This window comes from Pteropus medius, unplaced genomic scaffold, assembly GCF_902729225.1.
Source record: "Pteropus medius unplaced genomic scaffold, Ma_sr-lr_union100, whole genome shotgun sequence".
Classification (NCBI taxonomy): domain Eukaryota; kingdom Metazoa; phylum Chordata; class Mammalia; order Chiroptera; family Pteropodidae; genus Pteropus; species Pteropus medius.
In genome coordinates, this window is record NW_024340696.1 from 14,642,739 (window position 1) to 14,661,084 (window position 18,346).

Sequence of the window (18,346 nt, forward strand, 5' to 3'; positions counted from 1 at the left end):
CTTTCTATCTCTACCAATTAATGCAGCAACTCAGGATCGAGTTATTTACATTCATCCTCCCAAGTCACCTTGCTGTAAGAGTTGTCTCCAATTACTAAAAAAGTTTTGTTAGAAAGAAAAAATAATCATCTGTGGGTTTTTTTTCACAAGTTTATAGCAGGAGTTTATAGGTCTTAAGAAAAAACTTCTCAGAAAAGAAGAAATACTTGAAGGGAGTGAGCTCTGAAAAGAATACCAACAAAAGGGAATAGCCAGACACAAAATTAGAGATTAGTCATCTTCAGTTTTGCTCTATAATTGAATTAGTCTCATACCAAAAGATCCAGGGTTGGCCAGAGAAAAACTGACAATTATATCTTTTTAACAGGTTCACTGTTAGATGCAGATTTGCTCAAATCACACACAAGACCTATGCAAAAGTTTGCATATCAGAATTGCTTGAAGAGCCTTAAAAAATAGTTACTTGGATCTCACCCTCAAAGATTTATATTTAATTAGGCTTGTAGTCAGCCTTTGAAAAAGGACTTTTTAAAACTCTACATGTGTGAGATGGTATCTCATTGTAGTTTTGATCCGCATTTTCATCTCGCATCTGTTAGAATAGCCGTTATAAACAGGACAAGTAATAACAAATGTTGGAGAGGATGTGGAGAAAAAGGAACCCTCATACTCTGCTGGTAGGACTGCAAATTGGTGCAGCCACTATGGAAAACAGTATAGAGGTTCCTCAAAGAACTAAGAATTGATCTATCATGTGATCTGCCAATTCCTTTACTGGGTATTTACCCCAAAGTCTTGAAAACTCATATCCGTAAAGGTATTTGCACACTGATGTTCATAGCAGTATTATTCAGGACATGGAATTAACTGAAGTTTCCTACCATAGATGACTGGCTAAAGAAGCTGTGGTACATATACAATGGAATATTACTCAGCCATAAGAAGAAATGAAATACCTCCATTTGCGACAACATGGATGGACCTCAAGATAATCATGCTAAGTGAAATAAGCCAGACAGAAAAAGTTGAAAAGCACATGATATCACTTGTATATGGGATATAAACCTAAAAGCAATAAATGAACAGGACAAACTGACAGAGACTCATGGACATGGACAATAGACCAAAGAAGAGGGGGGATGTGGGAGGTGGGAGGTAGATGAGGTAAAAGGGGTCAAATATGTGATGACAGAAAGAAATCTAACTATGAGAGGTAAACACACAGTGTAAATATATATGCCTTAGTGTTAAAATGTACAGCTGCAACTTACTGGATCTCGTTAACTAATGTCAACATAAATAAACAAATAAATAAATAAATAATAAATTTTTTTTTAAAAAAACTCTCCACATGCGGTCTTTATGTGAAGCATAATGTAACAACCACTGCATTACAACTTCAGTTCCTTCATATTTTTCTCTTTGCAGCAGTTATATTGTTTGGTTTTTCAAATGGATTTGATACAAGCATCCTTAAGGCTGTAGGACCTTAAAGATGGAAGAACTTTAAAACCGCAAACAGAAATGATACATTAATGCTTATTTTCCTAAAGCTTCTAGTTCCTGCTCTTTTGAGTCACGCCTGAAGTGTCATCCTTATGTCCTCTCTCTTCATGTTAGATTCACAACTTGCACACCCTGCACAATAAAAGCCCCTGACTGATGTGCCAGATCCAATATTTTTAGCCATTCTCTAGGATCAGGCCTCTCTGATTTGCTATGTTCCTCAACAAACTAAAATCAGAAAATTTTAGATGATGAAAACTTTTTTATCTAGTTCATGATTCTCAGCCATGAAGTCCACCATCTACAGATATAAGGTGAGTCACAGGTAATTTGTATCACAGAAAAATAGATAAAGGTGGGTTCTTATTAAACATGAGAGAACACATACACCCACCCTAGTTTTCTCCAAATGTCATGGAAATAAGTGTAGTGATTTTTTAAAAGAAAGATCATGTAAGGACGATTAAAGTGGCAAAGAAAAAAATACTAAAATGTAAAACAGATGGATTGTGGTAACGAATTTAGAAGACCAGAGAAAGCTGAAACTTAAGATAGCCAGAAAGAAAGAGAGAAAACCACCTGCTTTGCATTGCATTATCCTAGAAATGTGCGAGAATTTGATGAACCACAGACCTCTGTAGATGCAGTTAGAGGGAGCTAAAAACAAGATAGTTTGAAAATCTGTTGAAGAAATCGTTGGACACTATGATTTTTAACCACCTGATTCAGATTTGTTGGACACTATGATTTTTACCCACCTGATTCAGATCGGCAATGATCTTTTTCCTACACGCAAAAGACTGAGGGTATATTAAGTGTAAAAAGTCAACAACGAATATTTTGAATTGAACATCAGGCACATAAGAAGGCAATTTCATCAAAAAGAAAGCAGGGTTGGGGCGTTTAATCCATGCCTAGATAAGAAGCCATGTATAACCCACTTAGGACACAGTCTTTTGTGTTGGAATCCTAGCTTTGCAGCTAACAAGCCCTAAGACTTTAGGCAAGTTAGTTTTCTAATTGTGCCTCAATTTTCCATCTGAAAAGTGGGTATAATCATAGTTATTGGATTAATGTAAAGATAAATGTGCGAACATATATAAAGTGCATATTACAGTGCTTGGCAAAAAATAAGCACTATATATACTTGTTAAATACTCTTATTATCCCCCTACTTGGGGCCCAGAATAATAATAGAGAAACTTAAAATATGCAGGCAGAAGATGGAAAATACTTCCCAGAGGGGGAAAAAAATGTATGTGTGTGTGTATGTATATATATATATATATATATATATATATATATATATATATATATATGTCTCTGTACATATATATATGTATATACACACACATACATATATATACACACACACACACACACATACATACATATGTACATATATGTATATACATACATAAACATATACATTCACAAACATACACATACAGTTCTTGACAGTTTGGATAGCTAAAAAAAATCCTCACTCAGATCATCTAGAGTGAAATTTACCAGGAAACTGATCTCACCAACTCATAGAACTTCCAATCAGCTTTTGAGAGCTTCCCTTAATTATGTGTAGTAGCTAACTATCGATAGATATAAGAGGAAATTTTCTATCAGGACATGTAGAAAACAAAATAAATTTCGAAGAGAATTTTGGACTAAGTGGAAAGAATGCAGAGTGAATAAAAGTGTAAAAAAGAGCTATAATGAATTTCTGCAGAGAGAAGAAAGAACACATTGTACATATGAAAGAACAGCATGCTATGAAAAGGATAAAAATCAGCCCTCGAAATTCAAAACTATAGAAGAAATTAAAACTCAAAACAAGAGTGGGGAAATAAAATTGTGGAAAGCACCTATTAAGTATAATAAAAGTGAAATAAGTTTAAAATAGAAGATAATAAAACAAAATTAGATGATCAGTACAAAAGGACCAATATCTGAATAATGGGAGTGCCTGAAAGAAAATCAGAAAAAAATAAATATAGGAAATTACCAAAGAATGGATCCAAGAAAACTGTCTTGACTGAATAAATTGTATTGGTTTTCATACTTAGTGTGCTTACCACACTTTCTGCACAAAATGAATTACAGTAAGTCCACACTTAGAGACGACCTCATGATTTTCAGATCGATGAGGGAATTGAAAAGACAATAAACATTTCCAGTGAGAAAAATTAATCTCATGTATAACCAGTTATCACAATAGTATTTAGAAAAATATCTTTCTCCACTAATTTGAGTGCCAAATCTGACTTAAACCAAGTATCCACATGTGCATAAATCTATTTCTGAGCACTTATTTAAAGTATTATAATAAACCTTGTTTTATCCTAAGAAAAGTTCTCTGATTTATTTTTATAAAAAATTTTTGGTATTCTCAGCCCTCTGTTCTTCCTTATGAAACTTTGAAACAACCTGTCAATTTGTATTAAAAAGTATGTTACTGATTATATTGGAATTGACTTAATAAATTGATTAATTTCAGGATAATTGACATTTAAATATTATAAGTCACTAGCTGTGAATATGGTATATCTCTTTATTCACTTTTTTAATGTCTTTGAATTAAAGTTTCTCGTTTGTACATAAAAAGTCTTAATGCCTTTTTTTACATTTATTCTTAAGTATACTACATTTTGATACTGGTGTAGCTTTAAGAAATTATTTTTTGACACAGTTCTCAATCTTACGGAAAGGTTTTGAGAACTGCTGAGAAAAATTTTTTTTTCTTGAATCTATGGAGAGAGTTGATAATATGATGCCCCCTATACCCAAATACATAATCGTGTACTTTTACACACAAAGACATTCTCCTCTATAACCATAATACCATCAAAACTATCAAATTCAGGAAATTTACATTGCTATATTACTACTAAAGGCTCAGGTATTATACATAAAATATAGTTCTACTATAGCTCATGACAGTAGTGGCATTGAAGTGGCTATGTATTTTTTTAAATGCACTAAAATAATGGTACCATATGTTCCCTTTCCCTGTAAAATTCATAAAGAGGGTCAGGATAATTCTTTCTGAAGCCAGCGATGGCTACGTGGCCTGTTTAGAAGAGAATGGTCACATTTCTCCAAGGTTATTTCTTACCTGCCACTGTGACTTTACTTTGATTTTTATCTACGCTCTGCTATTGTGTGGCTTCTTCTAGTGGCTTTGCATATATTATCTTCACATTATATAGAATGTATGAAAATAATCATAATGAGGAAAGTTTCCATTAAATATCATCATGAATACTGGAGAAGGCAGGTTGTAATGTAAAATTCTGCCACTTTGATGATGACTTTGGCCAAGAATCATTTCGCTTTTAACCTGATTTGTACTGGCTAAGCAATCATGATGTCTCAGCACAAACATTGAAGTAGATGGATACCAATGAAAGTAGATTTAGTAGATGGAAAAATTATTTTCAGTCACTTCTGGCATCAACACCTTTTAAGTATGACTTTGCAATTCTATCTATAGAGTAAGTGGAATATAGTTCTGGGCTTTATTGATATTAGAGCTGCCCACAGAACTTGCTTTGAACAGTGTAACATCAGTGTTTCTGACCTGAGTAGAGGCTTAAATTGTGGATAATTTATATTGCTCCGTTGTGTACCTATGGTAGCTGCCAGACCAAAAAAGTGTGAAAATATGTGAAGAAGGCCTGAAATCAAATCACAGTCTATCATCAAGTTAATTGATCCCAGTAGAACTACAGCATATCTATGGACCATAGAAAAGAATTGCTAAAACTTAACTTTAATCTTTTCTAATGATCAATTCACTTATGCTATCAGATTAATAAAATAATATGCCATAAATTAGCAGAAGAAAAATTTCACTCATAATCTAGATCCACTTGGGATTTATAAATTAAGCAAAAAGTAATCTAATTAGTAAAAAGATTAAATATCAATATATGTGATGTTCATTCAGTGTATGACTAGGCATTTTAATATATAAAAATCTCTATTTTACTCATATTTTTTAATATTGTATAAAGGGCAAATTTAGAAGCATAATAGAAATTCTCTAGATTACTTACCTGTATATACATTTTCAGTAAACAATGTGTACAGTTTTAAATTATGTTTTGACCCTATTTGTTTTAATTGAATATAGTGAGATGTAATTATATTTCTTTTTAATCTAATAATAAATATATGTGAGCTTCTGTTATGAATGTCTGTGTCTTTTATTTTTCTAGTAATTCATCTTTATATTGAAAATGTCACAATAGATTAGAAAAAAATTTAATAGAGATATTTGAGAAGCACTGGCTTGTAGAACTAAAGATCTGTGTCAATGTGGCTAAAAGAATTCGCATGATACTAGTAGTGTAGCAAAAAGAAAGGAGTGTAAGATACACACGAAGATACTGGCGTTAAACCCTGATGGTACAGCAATTATTGAAGGGGCAACATACATTATTTCAGATAGCAATTTGTGCTAAGAGAAGCAAGCCCATTGATAACTGGAACAAAATTATAGCCACCAAGACAGGGGCATTATGAGACTTAAGAAGATGATATAACTGTCCTAGATGAAACCTATAAGAGTAGAAGGGGAGAAGGAAGGGAAAAGGGAAAGGGGGAGAGACAGGCACAGAGAAAGGGTAAGGAAAAGGAAAAAGGAGAGAAGGAGATTGCTTTCCAGTTGCCAATGTCAGCGTTCTTAGCTATAAACAAGAGAATCCATTCCAGCTACCTGAAGCAGCAAAGACATTTGTAAAGGATATGAGTATTCACAGAATACCTGTGATGTCCACCAAGGTGTTTGGGTTGCTACTATAAAAACGTGTAAACAAACTTTGCTACAAAAACACCATTGCTACTTTTGCTCCCCATCTATGATGCCAGAGAATGGATGATAGAGGACCAGCACTGTCATCTCAGAAGTCAATCCATCAGATTACAATAATGTATAAATTCATGTGAAAGAGCTGTAATGAGTTCTTTGTTTTACTCGGCTGAAAGAGAAGTCTTATAGAATAAAAGACTTAAAATGATAGTTACAAGAAACCAAGAAATACCAGATGGTAAAGATTATTATTTTTTAATTTTAAGAATCTACTGTATTAATTATCTTTTACTTCAATAATGCTGTGTGAAGTACTCCAAAATAGCTGTTGCCATAGACATATCTGTGGTTTTCAACACTAGTCTGTGAACTGGCTGTAGCTCAGCTGAGCTCAGCTGAGCTCATCTGGACTTCACTCCAGGTTCAGGGTTGTGTTCAGTTCTACTTCAAATGTTTCTACATTGTCCTTGGACCATAAGCTACTGGGCGGTATTCTTCTTGAGACAGATCTCAAGAGCAAATGTGAGCTAGTCAAAAACCACATAAGCACATGTCAAGCTTCTACTCAAAAAGTGTCATAGGACCAAGATAATATCAGTGTGTCAGGGAAATTCGTTTCACCCTCTCATGAAGAAGGTACTGCGAAGCTACAAAATAAAGGAAGCAGATATGGAGAGTGAGTGAAAAATGGCAATTATGCAATATTACGATAGCTAAATGTGTTGGGATACCTTCACTTCCCAGCAGGAAATGACACACAGGACTTTTTAATTATGTTTAAATTAGGGCAAAAGTACACTAGTTTTTAGATAAAGCAAAGACTTGATGGCAGGACTTAATTTTGTATGCTTTAATCTCGTGGAATTTATGGTGATACTATATGGAAAGTTTCTACATTAAGGCTTTATTATTGTATATATCATATGATATGAAAATATTCTGAACAAAGCCACTAGAAGGCATGGAAAAGCAGAATGTAGATAGAATTTAAGAAAGAATCATCAATACTGAAAGGTGAGAAACAACCTCATGGAAATCTGCTTACTCTCTGCCAAGGCAGTTCACATACTCTTACACCACCATTCAAAGACAATATCATATATCTTATATTTGTTAATGTTTGCTTTAATAATAGAGTAGAAGGGGAAACCAGATTAAAAGAGAAACCAGATTAAAAGAGATAAATTAATAGGAATAAAAAAATATGTTAACACAACCCTGACGTATTCATTTTATTTTATTTAAAATAAACTGAGTAATGTTGTATTTTACAACTTCTATTCAGCCACTCATAAGTAGCTAATTCCAATAATTTATGCCATAGAGATATAGTTAAATTTAAATTACTTTTTCATGAAAGAAATGATTACTCGATTCATGAATTTTCTGGATTTAAATCTTGTTTGGGTGAAAAATAAAATTCAAAACATTCCATCAAATTTGGAAAATGCTCAGTGATTATTTTTCTAGATGTGTGATATAAATCTCATTTACTTCATTGATTATTGCCTTCATATTATGGAGCATGCCATAATAATTTGTAGATACTCTGTTCTTCTAAATTTTAACTTTTGTTTTACCTTTGATATCATCAGCCATTGAAAAAACAAAAACAAAATCAAACCAAAAAACCAATATGGCATGACTTTGTTATAGAGAAGTTTTAAGAACATTAAAACAAAAATAAAAATAGAAAAATAAGCATGTCTGCTGTAGATTCATAAAAAAAGTTGGGACCAAACTGTTTTCTTGTCTTACAGAAATCTAAGAGTTTGTTCCACAATTCAAACATGATTAGCAGAAAATCTCCCCTAATAATTATCATACTTAAGAATGTGATTCTTAATAACCAACAATCATATTATTACATACTAAAAAGAATAGACTTTAATTTGACAATAGCCTTTATATAATTTTCAAATTTTACTATATTACTAAGTATAGCAGTTATATAAGTTAATTTTTTTTATCATTGTAAAACTTTCTTTGTGAAGAAAGCAGTAAGTTGATATATTCTGGAGGAAGATTCTTAATCAGAATAATTACTCAGAATGTTGTCCTATTGTTGCAGCTGTACCATCAGAACATACTTCTATACAGAACTTATTTGTTGACAACATAATCCTTAACAGTTTTATGCCCTTCAGAACATGTGTATCTGGGCAATGAATCTGAAGCAAATTGTTATTACTTCAAATTACTACCATGTTCCAAGTGTTCATATGTCATACTAGCAATTTTGTACATTCATCAAGTTGCACATTTTATATGTTGTATGGTATGGTCTTTGTGTCATTAGGTAATTCCTAATATCTCAAGCCATGGTGTCACTAGAGCACGGTAATTCTTTGCCTAAGATCACCCCCAACATTTGTAAGAAATCATTGTAAGAAGCCTTCCTTGCTGCTCCAGCACCACATCAGGCAGAAGTAGCAACCAAAAACACTTAAAAAGATTGATAATTTCCTTTGTTTTGCCATATTGAATATTTTAAAATCATAAACATTAATAAAGTACTTTGAGTTAATTAATGTCAAACAAATTCTTTGTTCACTCATGTGCAGTTGCAAAATTCCTAGAAAGCATTTTCATAAAATAATTTGCAGAAATGTTCTAGTATAATAGTAATATAAGAAATCCAAGATGACAGATTGAATGAAACTACTAAGTCAAAGAAGCTGACATTACTATGATATCCTATTTAAGTTTACTTGTGTTTTATTATTTTTAACATGGCTAACCAAGGTATTTTTTAACCTGATCTTCAGTTGCCACTAAGTAATTTTGGTTAATACTGACAAGCCAAGAAGGTCTCTGGCAATAGAGAAACTGGAGGTCTTGCATAGTCTATCTTAAATGGTATTAAACTCAGCAATAACTCTGTATGCTTTCTGAAAAAGAATGTCAATACACTTTAATTAGACAGGCTTCAGAAATTGGGAATTTTAAGTTACAGAATTAAAAGCTCAGTGAGAAGTATCTAAGGCAACCATGTATAACTTAGAGCAAAAAGTTGAGGACCAACTCTCACTTCCTGGAGTGCTATAGAATAAATACATGCTTTAAGAATGCCGATGTAAAAACCTACTTACTTCATCACGCTTTATTCTACAAAAGGACTTACAAATTCAACAATTAAAATAAGAAAGTTTCCAGAACTCAAAGCTCCTTATAGAAATTGTTAATAAAAGATATTATTTTGAACAAATGGTTGGCAACCATAAGAAACAGGAGGATCCAGAGCAACACTGAGTCTTCCAGAAAGGAGGCCAATGACAGGATGAATCAAAAATAAATTATGAAAAATGAAAAATATACAGTGGAGTAAAACCCCATAAGCCAGGTGTCTTTGCCATGTATAGCCACCCTCTGTTTTTTGAAAGTTCATATTACACCACTTCACTTTTATGAAAAAACCTACATAAGTATCTGTGGTCACTAACTGAAAGAAATCCAAAGAGGATTTTTGTTTTTAAGGAAAAAAAGCGAAAAAAGCATTCAGCTTTTGTTCTGCAGCCAGTGACTACAGAGGCAGTGCATACTCAGAAGAGCCAGAGAAGCCCCACCAAGCTCCTTCCCTGGGAACTGCACTCAGCATCTCAGCATATAAATTAATGGTAATTGTTTCTATACTTTCATGAAATTTTGACTACTTTCTGATAGCAAGGGAAACCTGTATACATACATGTTCAGTTAATCACTTATATTCATGTGATTAACAACTGAGGTTTTGCATTTTATCCAGGGACACCAATACCCATGACGTATAGTTATTTGTAATAAAAATATACTTTCTACATCTTAGAATAGTTAAGATTAAATAAGGCAACACAAGTCAAGTGTGAAGTTTAATTGTATATGGTGTTCTGCTGCCCCCAAACAGGCAAAATCAGGTAGCAAAGAAGTGAACCAAGGATCCTCTTGTTATTTTTATCTCAAGGAGGACTGGTCAGACTCTTTCATATTGAGTTTACTGTCCCTGCACTCGCAAATGGGAATATTGTGATCAGAACTATCTTTGTACTGGAACATCAAATATCTATACAGAACTAAAGAACTGAACACTGCCAGTATCTCAATTAACGAACTATCACCTTGAAAAGGTCATTCTTGCAGAATTTTTCATTGGACTTTGAGCTGAAATTAAATCTTTGAAACCCAGTCAGAACAAATGACATTCTGATTGCAAAGTCTATCACATAACCTGAGGTAGGAAAAAAAAAAAATTTAATGCCCCCTCGCTCTCTACTATAGGTTATACCTTGTCCACTTTCTAGTTCTTTCAATTATAAATTAAAGGATATGGCATCTAAATATTTCCCCAGGGTATTTATTTGTATCATATTTATCTTTTTTATTTTTACAGAAATGACAGCTAGTAGATTGGAGTAATTATTCCAAATAATGCTAACCCAGCAATATCCTTTCCTTATAGGGAACATTTTTGCCAATTAATGAGAAAATGTCACCATAGGAGAAAATGATGTTTCTGGTACCAATGGATGCCAAGTGGAAGCAAGAATCATCCCAAGGTCATAAAGAATCTGGATAATTGCATCAGACATCTTGCTTTGAGTGCCTTGGGGAAAGCACTGTGAGGAAAGAAGAGAGGAAAGAGGTCCTCTGAGAATTACCCTACTAACCACAGTGTCCCCAGTTAATGGTGTCAGAATGTGGGCAAGATTAGAACATCTAAATCCATTTCCTACTACAGTCACCCTTGAGAGAGAGAGAGAGAGAGAGAGAGAGAGAGATGTACAGAGGGAAACGACCACTGACCAGAGCCTATATACAAAGTTTAAGATAATTTCATGATTAACCTGACAATTGTGAATGTTTATTGTTGCATCTCTGGCTAAAGATCTAAAAGAAAATCAAGATCAGGCAGCTTCCTTGGTCATCATTCTCTCCCAGCCCCATACCCATAAGTGGTAACCATTGACATTGTGGAAGAAATGTCAGAAAGGCATAAAATTGTTGTTATGCTTATTTTGAAACTATCGATCTTGTAATCTTTCACCAACATAGGAAATAAAAACAAATCCTTAAACACGGCCAGAGACTAAGAGTGACCAGTGCCTGTAAATTAAAAGGGGGCCTATATTTTATGCCTAAGTTTACATCATGCTACATCTAAGGTAATACTCATACCCCAATCTTGATCCTCAGTGCTTTACCAAAGCAAAGGCAAAACAGAAAAAAGCAAAATGTCATGCATAAACACCATCTATTTTCTGAGGACCCCACTGCAGACTCATGAATTCAATAGTCTACTCAACCTCTGCACTAGAATGGCCAATAGGAATACTAACCTCAACTTGTCCAAAATTGAGCTTCTAATATGCTTCACACACCCCTCAGCTGAGCTCCTTCCACTGCCTTCTCTATCTCGGTTAACACCATCTCAATGCTTTCCATTTCTTAGACAAAAACACTAAGGGAATACTTCAATACACTTTTTATGTTATATCCTGCCTCAGAAATTATATCAGCAAACCATATCTGTTCTGCGGTCAAAAAAAAAAAATTAATTTGATCTCCTCTCACCATTTCTGCTATTATCCTACTTATCCAAGCCACAATCATCTGTCATAGGATTTATTTCCTTATTACCGCTCTCCTTTCTCAGTCTTGTTCAGCTATTCTGAACACAGAAACTAGATATTAAAACATGTCACTTCTCTGTTCAAAAATTTCCCCAAGGCTCCCATTCACGAAGTAAAAGTGCCCAAGTCTTTAATATATTCACAGCGGCCTGATGGTAGAATTGCCGTGGACTTCCTGACGTCATCGCCTTTTCTTGTTCCCTCCACTCCTTCTAGTTTCTTGGGTGCTCTTCGATCATTCCCAGCATGCCCCAACCTATGAATAGTTGTTCCTTTGGACAGTGGTAGTTCTGCTGTCGAGATAGATATTTCTGCAAATATCTTCACGGACACCCTCCTTTCTCCTGTCACATATTCACTTGTCTTCTCCTTGATGTCTTCTCTGATATTCTGTCAAAAATGTCAACACTAATCCCGTCTCAAAATACATACATGTGCATATATTCTATCTTCTTTACTGCCCTAACATTTCTCCTTAGCATTTGTCACTATCTTACCTGCTATAAATTTTACTTATCTACTTTATTTCTTATCTTTTCTCACTAGAAAGTAACCGGTTGCTTCCTTTTCACAGATAGTCAAGAGCAGTACAGAACTTGTCCAACCAATAAGGTTTCCTTAATTCCAGGGATGGTAAATGTGTGTTTGAAAAAAAAGAAGAGTGAAGAAATGATGAACAGAGTGATTAATAGAATGAAAGTATAGAGGAGCAATAAAAGGAAAATAAGTAAATTAAAAGAAAAAAATTTAAAAAGTAAATTTAAAAGTATTTGTACATTTTAAACAACAAAACACTTCAAACCTTCATACCTACCCATCTTTATCTGTTTCTCAAAATTTTGTGCCCCGTTTTACAAAGTGTTTTTTTCTCTATGTGATGACCACATCAAAATTTCTGCACATAAAATCACATAACATTATAAAAGATGATGTTAAAAACATATATTGAGTTGATGCTTTCTTTTGCTACCAAATGCAGGAAGTGAAAATACATATTTCCCTCACCCCTAGAATGGAAATATTCAATCTATAATACCTTTCCCAAAACCTCTTATAAAAAAGACCATATATTTTATTTCTAACGTAAAAATTAATAAAAAAATTCCTTACCTATTTGGCATTCTAATTGAGTGAATATTCCTTTTAAAGGTAAAACTGAAAATGCCAATTTCATTTTAAATTAAAAAATTATTTTGACCAAAAAATACTTCTTTTCATGAAATCACAGGATTTAATGAGTTTTTTAAGAACAAAGAAAAGAGCCACACTTTTTATTTCACACATATGCCAATTGAATCATAAATTAAATGTTTTTTTTACATAAGAAATATAATTAAAATGGGTTTGGAACACAGTTTTTATTTTTCTGTCTAAAATAATTATTCGGTGGTTTCCATGGAAATAATTTTGTACTTTAATATCCAATGTAAATAGCTCTTTATTCACATCTCTGTCTAGAGTCAGTGCAATTTTCAAAGATAGTTCAGGTATATTTGGGAGGAGGATAAATATGCTGAAAGACAGTTGTTTTAAAGTTTGATTTGGACAGGATCCAAGTACATCCCTGTATGATTATAAATTATTTTAAAGATACTACTTCTAAGAGTTAACATTCTTAACATGCAATGTAAGATATCCATTTCTTTAAGCCATTAAAATGAAATCAATCACACACCTAAGTGACAGAAAATGCAAAGGTGCCAAGTTTTAATGAGTAACAAGAAATGTTATCTAAGGTGTGTTACATGTAATTACCAGCAATTCATTGAGTGGCCCAGCATCCAACAAGTCTATCTGGCTCTAATTGTTTAGTCTAATGACCATAGAAAACAATCAGACATCATATCAGGTAAAATGATAATATTTTCAATTTTATTGTCAAAGCACCAGGTCTAACTAACAATAGAATTGTCTATTCATATGCCTTTTGGTGATTATGCAACATGGTTCATTACACAACAAAGATTTTTATCAGAAGAGACATCGAAGACTTAACTATAATCACCATTTGAAGTACACAGTTATGTTGGATAAACCACATAAAATAAATTCTATTTAAAACAGTATGGATTTAATGACATCTTCATTATCAAAGCATTCTAAATAGTCTACCACAATTTAAATGTACTTTGTTTTTAATGTGCAAAGTTGTCTAGTTATTAAAAATAATATGTTTCGGATTTGCAGTTTTATGACTAATCTGGTACAGAATTTTCCAAATAGGCAAAAATATTCTTTCAAAACTAGAAATAAAAGTATTTTATCACATAAGACCTGTTGAGGACTCTATAAATATCCAAATCTTCCATAGTCCTTCGCCACAGAGCACACTATTTCACAGCTCTCATAGAAGTTGTTCTTGACTTTTGAATACTTAAATCATTGTTTAGAAAAGGAATTTGTTCCTCTGTTTTTAATATTTGCGAGATTCCATATTTCATTTTATTTCATTTTATTTCATTTTACGATGAATTCTTTGGCTTCTTGTTTGAGGGCAAAATGTGTTTTTAGATATTTACAGCCCTTTTCCTTCCCAAAACTCACTCTTCTTTCTCAGGAAACCTTGGGGAGTCATCAAGCAAGTCTAACTCCATCTCATCATCTAATTGAATGCAGTCTGTAAAACCAATATGTATGTGGAAGTTCCTTGGGGGGCATGGCAGTCATACATCTCAAGACAATTAGTAACACTCTAGACTACAGGAAAATAAAGGCTGGTGATCAATATTTAAAAACTAAAGATATTATTATGCTGATTCAAATACACTTTTGTAGCTTAGAAAAATACATGAGACAAAGAAAGACTGTACTATAAATTCCCTATTTTGTCATTATTTCTTTCCAACTAATCATCATTGTGCATTCACTCTATAGAAGTTTACTATTTATCAAGTATTGTGGTAAATTCCCCAGATATAGAGTAGTCCCTCACTGAAGTAGCTGACAGCTACCATAAACTAGTCAATAAAATGCTTACAAAGTTAATAGTTAATATTTATTGAATGCTTTCTGTGTCATACACTCTGCTAATCTTCTTACGAGAAGTGAACTATCTAATTCTCTTAGCAACTTCATCAGTAAGAATTAATGTCATCTTATTGTACAAAGAATGAGATTAATTCTTGGAGAGGTTCAAACATTTTGGCCACAATTATACAACCAGCAAACGCTGGGGATAAGATACAAACTCATGTGCACCTGGATCTAGAATCCACACTCATTAAGTTTGGTAGATGGTCTTATTTTTTTAAGGACCTGTTCTGAGTCAGGTTAATGCATCTTGATTCTTTTGACAATTTAGAGAACCTCAGTCAGAATCAGGATTTCAATCTTTACCTGTTCTGATATACCTCTACTTATTGTCAAAAAGTAGTGGCTGACTTTCCCTTACAATATTTTTCAGAATCGCTAAAACAGTCTGAATTTTACATTTAGTTAAAAGAAAATATGATTCAATTTATCCTTGGCTTTGTAATACCCAAACCAATTAAGATCAGCCTGAAACATTAGCAGAAAGAATATAAAACTAAGCTCAACCAATTTAAGTCAATCGCATGAATGTTTACCAAATTTAAGTGGTGATGTTAATTAATGATCAAAGTAACTAGAATGGGTTTTGTAGTTTCTGTTTCTAACTACAGGCAAGACTTGCTTTCACATTTATCACCATTATATTTTGGAACATGAGGTAAACAAATAAAACTAGGCATGAAGACATCTGAGGAATGAATACTGGTATGTATAGCTGACAACTCAATGGGATGTGATAAGAAAAATGAACAACACAAAACAAAAACGTATGTAGAATTTTTCATTTGAAAAGGCTTCAGAAAACACAGCCCTCAGAGGAAAGTAATTGCAGACAAGTATTTTTGTTTACAAAAATGTGAAATGCCCAAAAAAGGCAAAAATCACTATTTCTGTTCCTCTCATTTTATATCCTATTGATCAGAGTGCCGTAATTTTCATGGCACTAGGGGAAAACAGAGAAGCAAGTAAAATCATAATTATTCAGAATGGAGGTTTGGAAGCAATTTTTGTAATCAATAAGCTAACCCTAGAAGGAATAGCTAGTACTATTTAAAACTGTGTTCACAGGAGAGTCAGTAATATTGATTTGATTCTGCACATTTCTTGTTACTATTTTCATTGAAGCGTACCTGTATAATTATTTTATATTTTTAAAACTTCCTTTATATTAGGAGGAAAAACCCTGTAAAAGTTGAAAATTTCCTTCATTTAAAAAGAAATACCAGCCTTATGTTTGATGTAGAAATATGATTTGTTATAATCATTTGTTCTGTACTCAGGAAAGAGAAAATGATTAAAATTAGATGGCTTTTGACAATTTTCAAGTAGGCATCCATGTTAAATTAAAAATCCAATTGTCCCACATTTGCCTTTGACTTCTAGATGCTGTCAATACAGAAGGGACAAATAGAAATACATATTTTTTTTCTTTTGGGGGCACCCTGCTATATAATGTCTTGGGAATAGGAAGAAGAACTGAGTTGTTTCCTTTCTACTTGGTCTTTTTAAGTGAGATTATTCGTTTTCTCTCATAAGTACATTAAGATGTGAAGAGAACAAATTTAAATAATGCAAAAAAGTAGAAGCTTGCTTTTTGATCATGCAGTTGCCAAACTCCCAAATGATAAAGTACTATGAATATTCTGTTTTCTCTATATTGAGATTTTCCCCTTCCCTGAACTTTGTGAGTTTTATTGCATTTATTTGGTTCTCTCTTTTTTAACATACATTTCATATAGTTTTAGTTTGTCTTTTACAAATGTCCTGAATCACAGGGGTGTCATTTATTAGAACACTGATAACTCTGTGTTGAATGGAGAAAGCAGATGATATTTTCTTCCTCATACAGCAAAAAAACAAAAAAAAAAAAAAAAAAAAAAAAAAAACAAAAAAAAACAAAAAAAAAACAGATAGGTGAAAAGAAGTGACAGTGGAAATGTAGAAATTAAGATGTGTAAGCACTTATGAAAGGGCTATTTGTGACTCCCCTTTTATTTTTACAACCTTTTATTTCTCTCTAATGTGAAGAAATATGTGAGCATTTCTTATACTGTAAGAAAATATCCCTGGGTTTTCATGAATTTCTGTACTGTTTCTTCTTTGATTTAAAGTCCCTCAAAGTGAGCCATGGAAATGATAGTAAAATATGACAGCCATTCTCCTCCCAAGGGAAGATAAAATATCACTCCAGTGAAAGAATAATGCATTTTGATTGTGAAATGTTATAAGACAATACCAGGGATTGGAACCAAAGATTTGAGTTTGAGTTCCCACTCCCACATTTATGAACTGTGTGATCTTGGGAAATTTGTATAACATCTCTCAACTGAAAAGTTGAAGATTAAAGAAAGTAATTCAGAGGATGTCCTGAGGATTAAATGAAATAATTAATATTAAATGGCACTTGAAACTGTATTATAAATGTACATCATTGTCATTCTCATCCCTCTGCTAAAATTATTGACACTGGGTCAATCCACATACTTTCTACAATCTTTTATGTATAAGCTTATGTGTATGTGCATTGCCTGATTTAAAAAGATTACCTGTTCCGTTGTTAAATAATCTCTAGAATTGTTTCAGAGAAGGCCCCTTCCATTGAAATTAATAACATTACATGCTCTCACACAAATTTTAATCTTTGGAAGTCTCTTCTTACAAATATACTCTTGTAGTACCCGTCAGTGACCAAATTACCTCAGAAACAGTATCCTGAAAAATTGTCCTAAGTACAGTGATTTGCTTTACTATAGGTAAGTTATTTTTTGACATTAAGTTTTGTAAGTAGGAAAAATTATAACTACAGCCTCTGGACCTCCAAACATGCATTTTATCTGGACCAACTGACAATGCAACTAAACTGTGATACACAGATTTCTGGTTTTGCCAACCCAATTTTGCCTGTACTAAGATGGAGTGACTTCAGACAGGAGAGTAGTTTTGCTTGAGAACATATGGCCTCTGGGGAATGAATGAGGCTCCTCCAATTCAGGACTATGGACAACCATCTGTTAGCAGTAGGCAATGAATAATGAAGTCCACCCTGTGAGTCAGGAAACATTGATTAGATTTTTCACTACATGGAGCTCTATCTATCGCAAAAGATCTGATATTCATTTTTTTTTTTTTTCAGTATGACCTAAGTCAAGGTTTCAAAAAATGAAAAACTAACATGGTACTGTGATAAACTGTTCTAATAGTCAGACTTGTTTAATGATGAAAAATAACAGGAACTCAACTGTTTATGCCTGAACATTGTTATTATGTTCTAAACATGTATTTGGAGGCAAAACAAAACTATAGGTTTCTCTAGCATAATTTATAATATTTAAAGTACTCTTATTTGTTGCTTAAATAAAGTGGCTCTACACTTTCATTGACCTGAAGGTGTTAG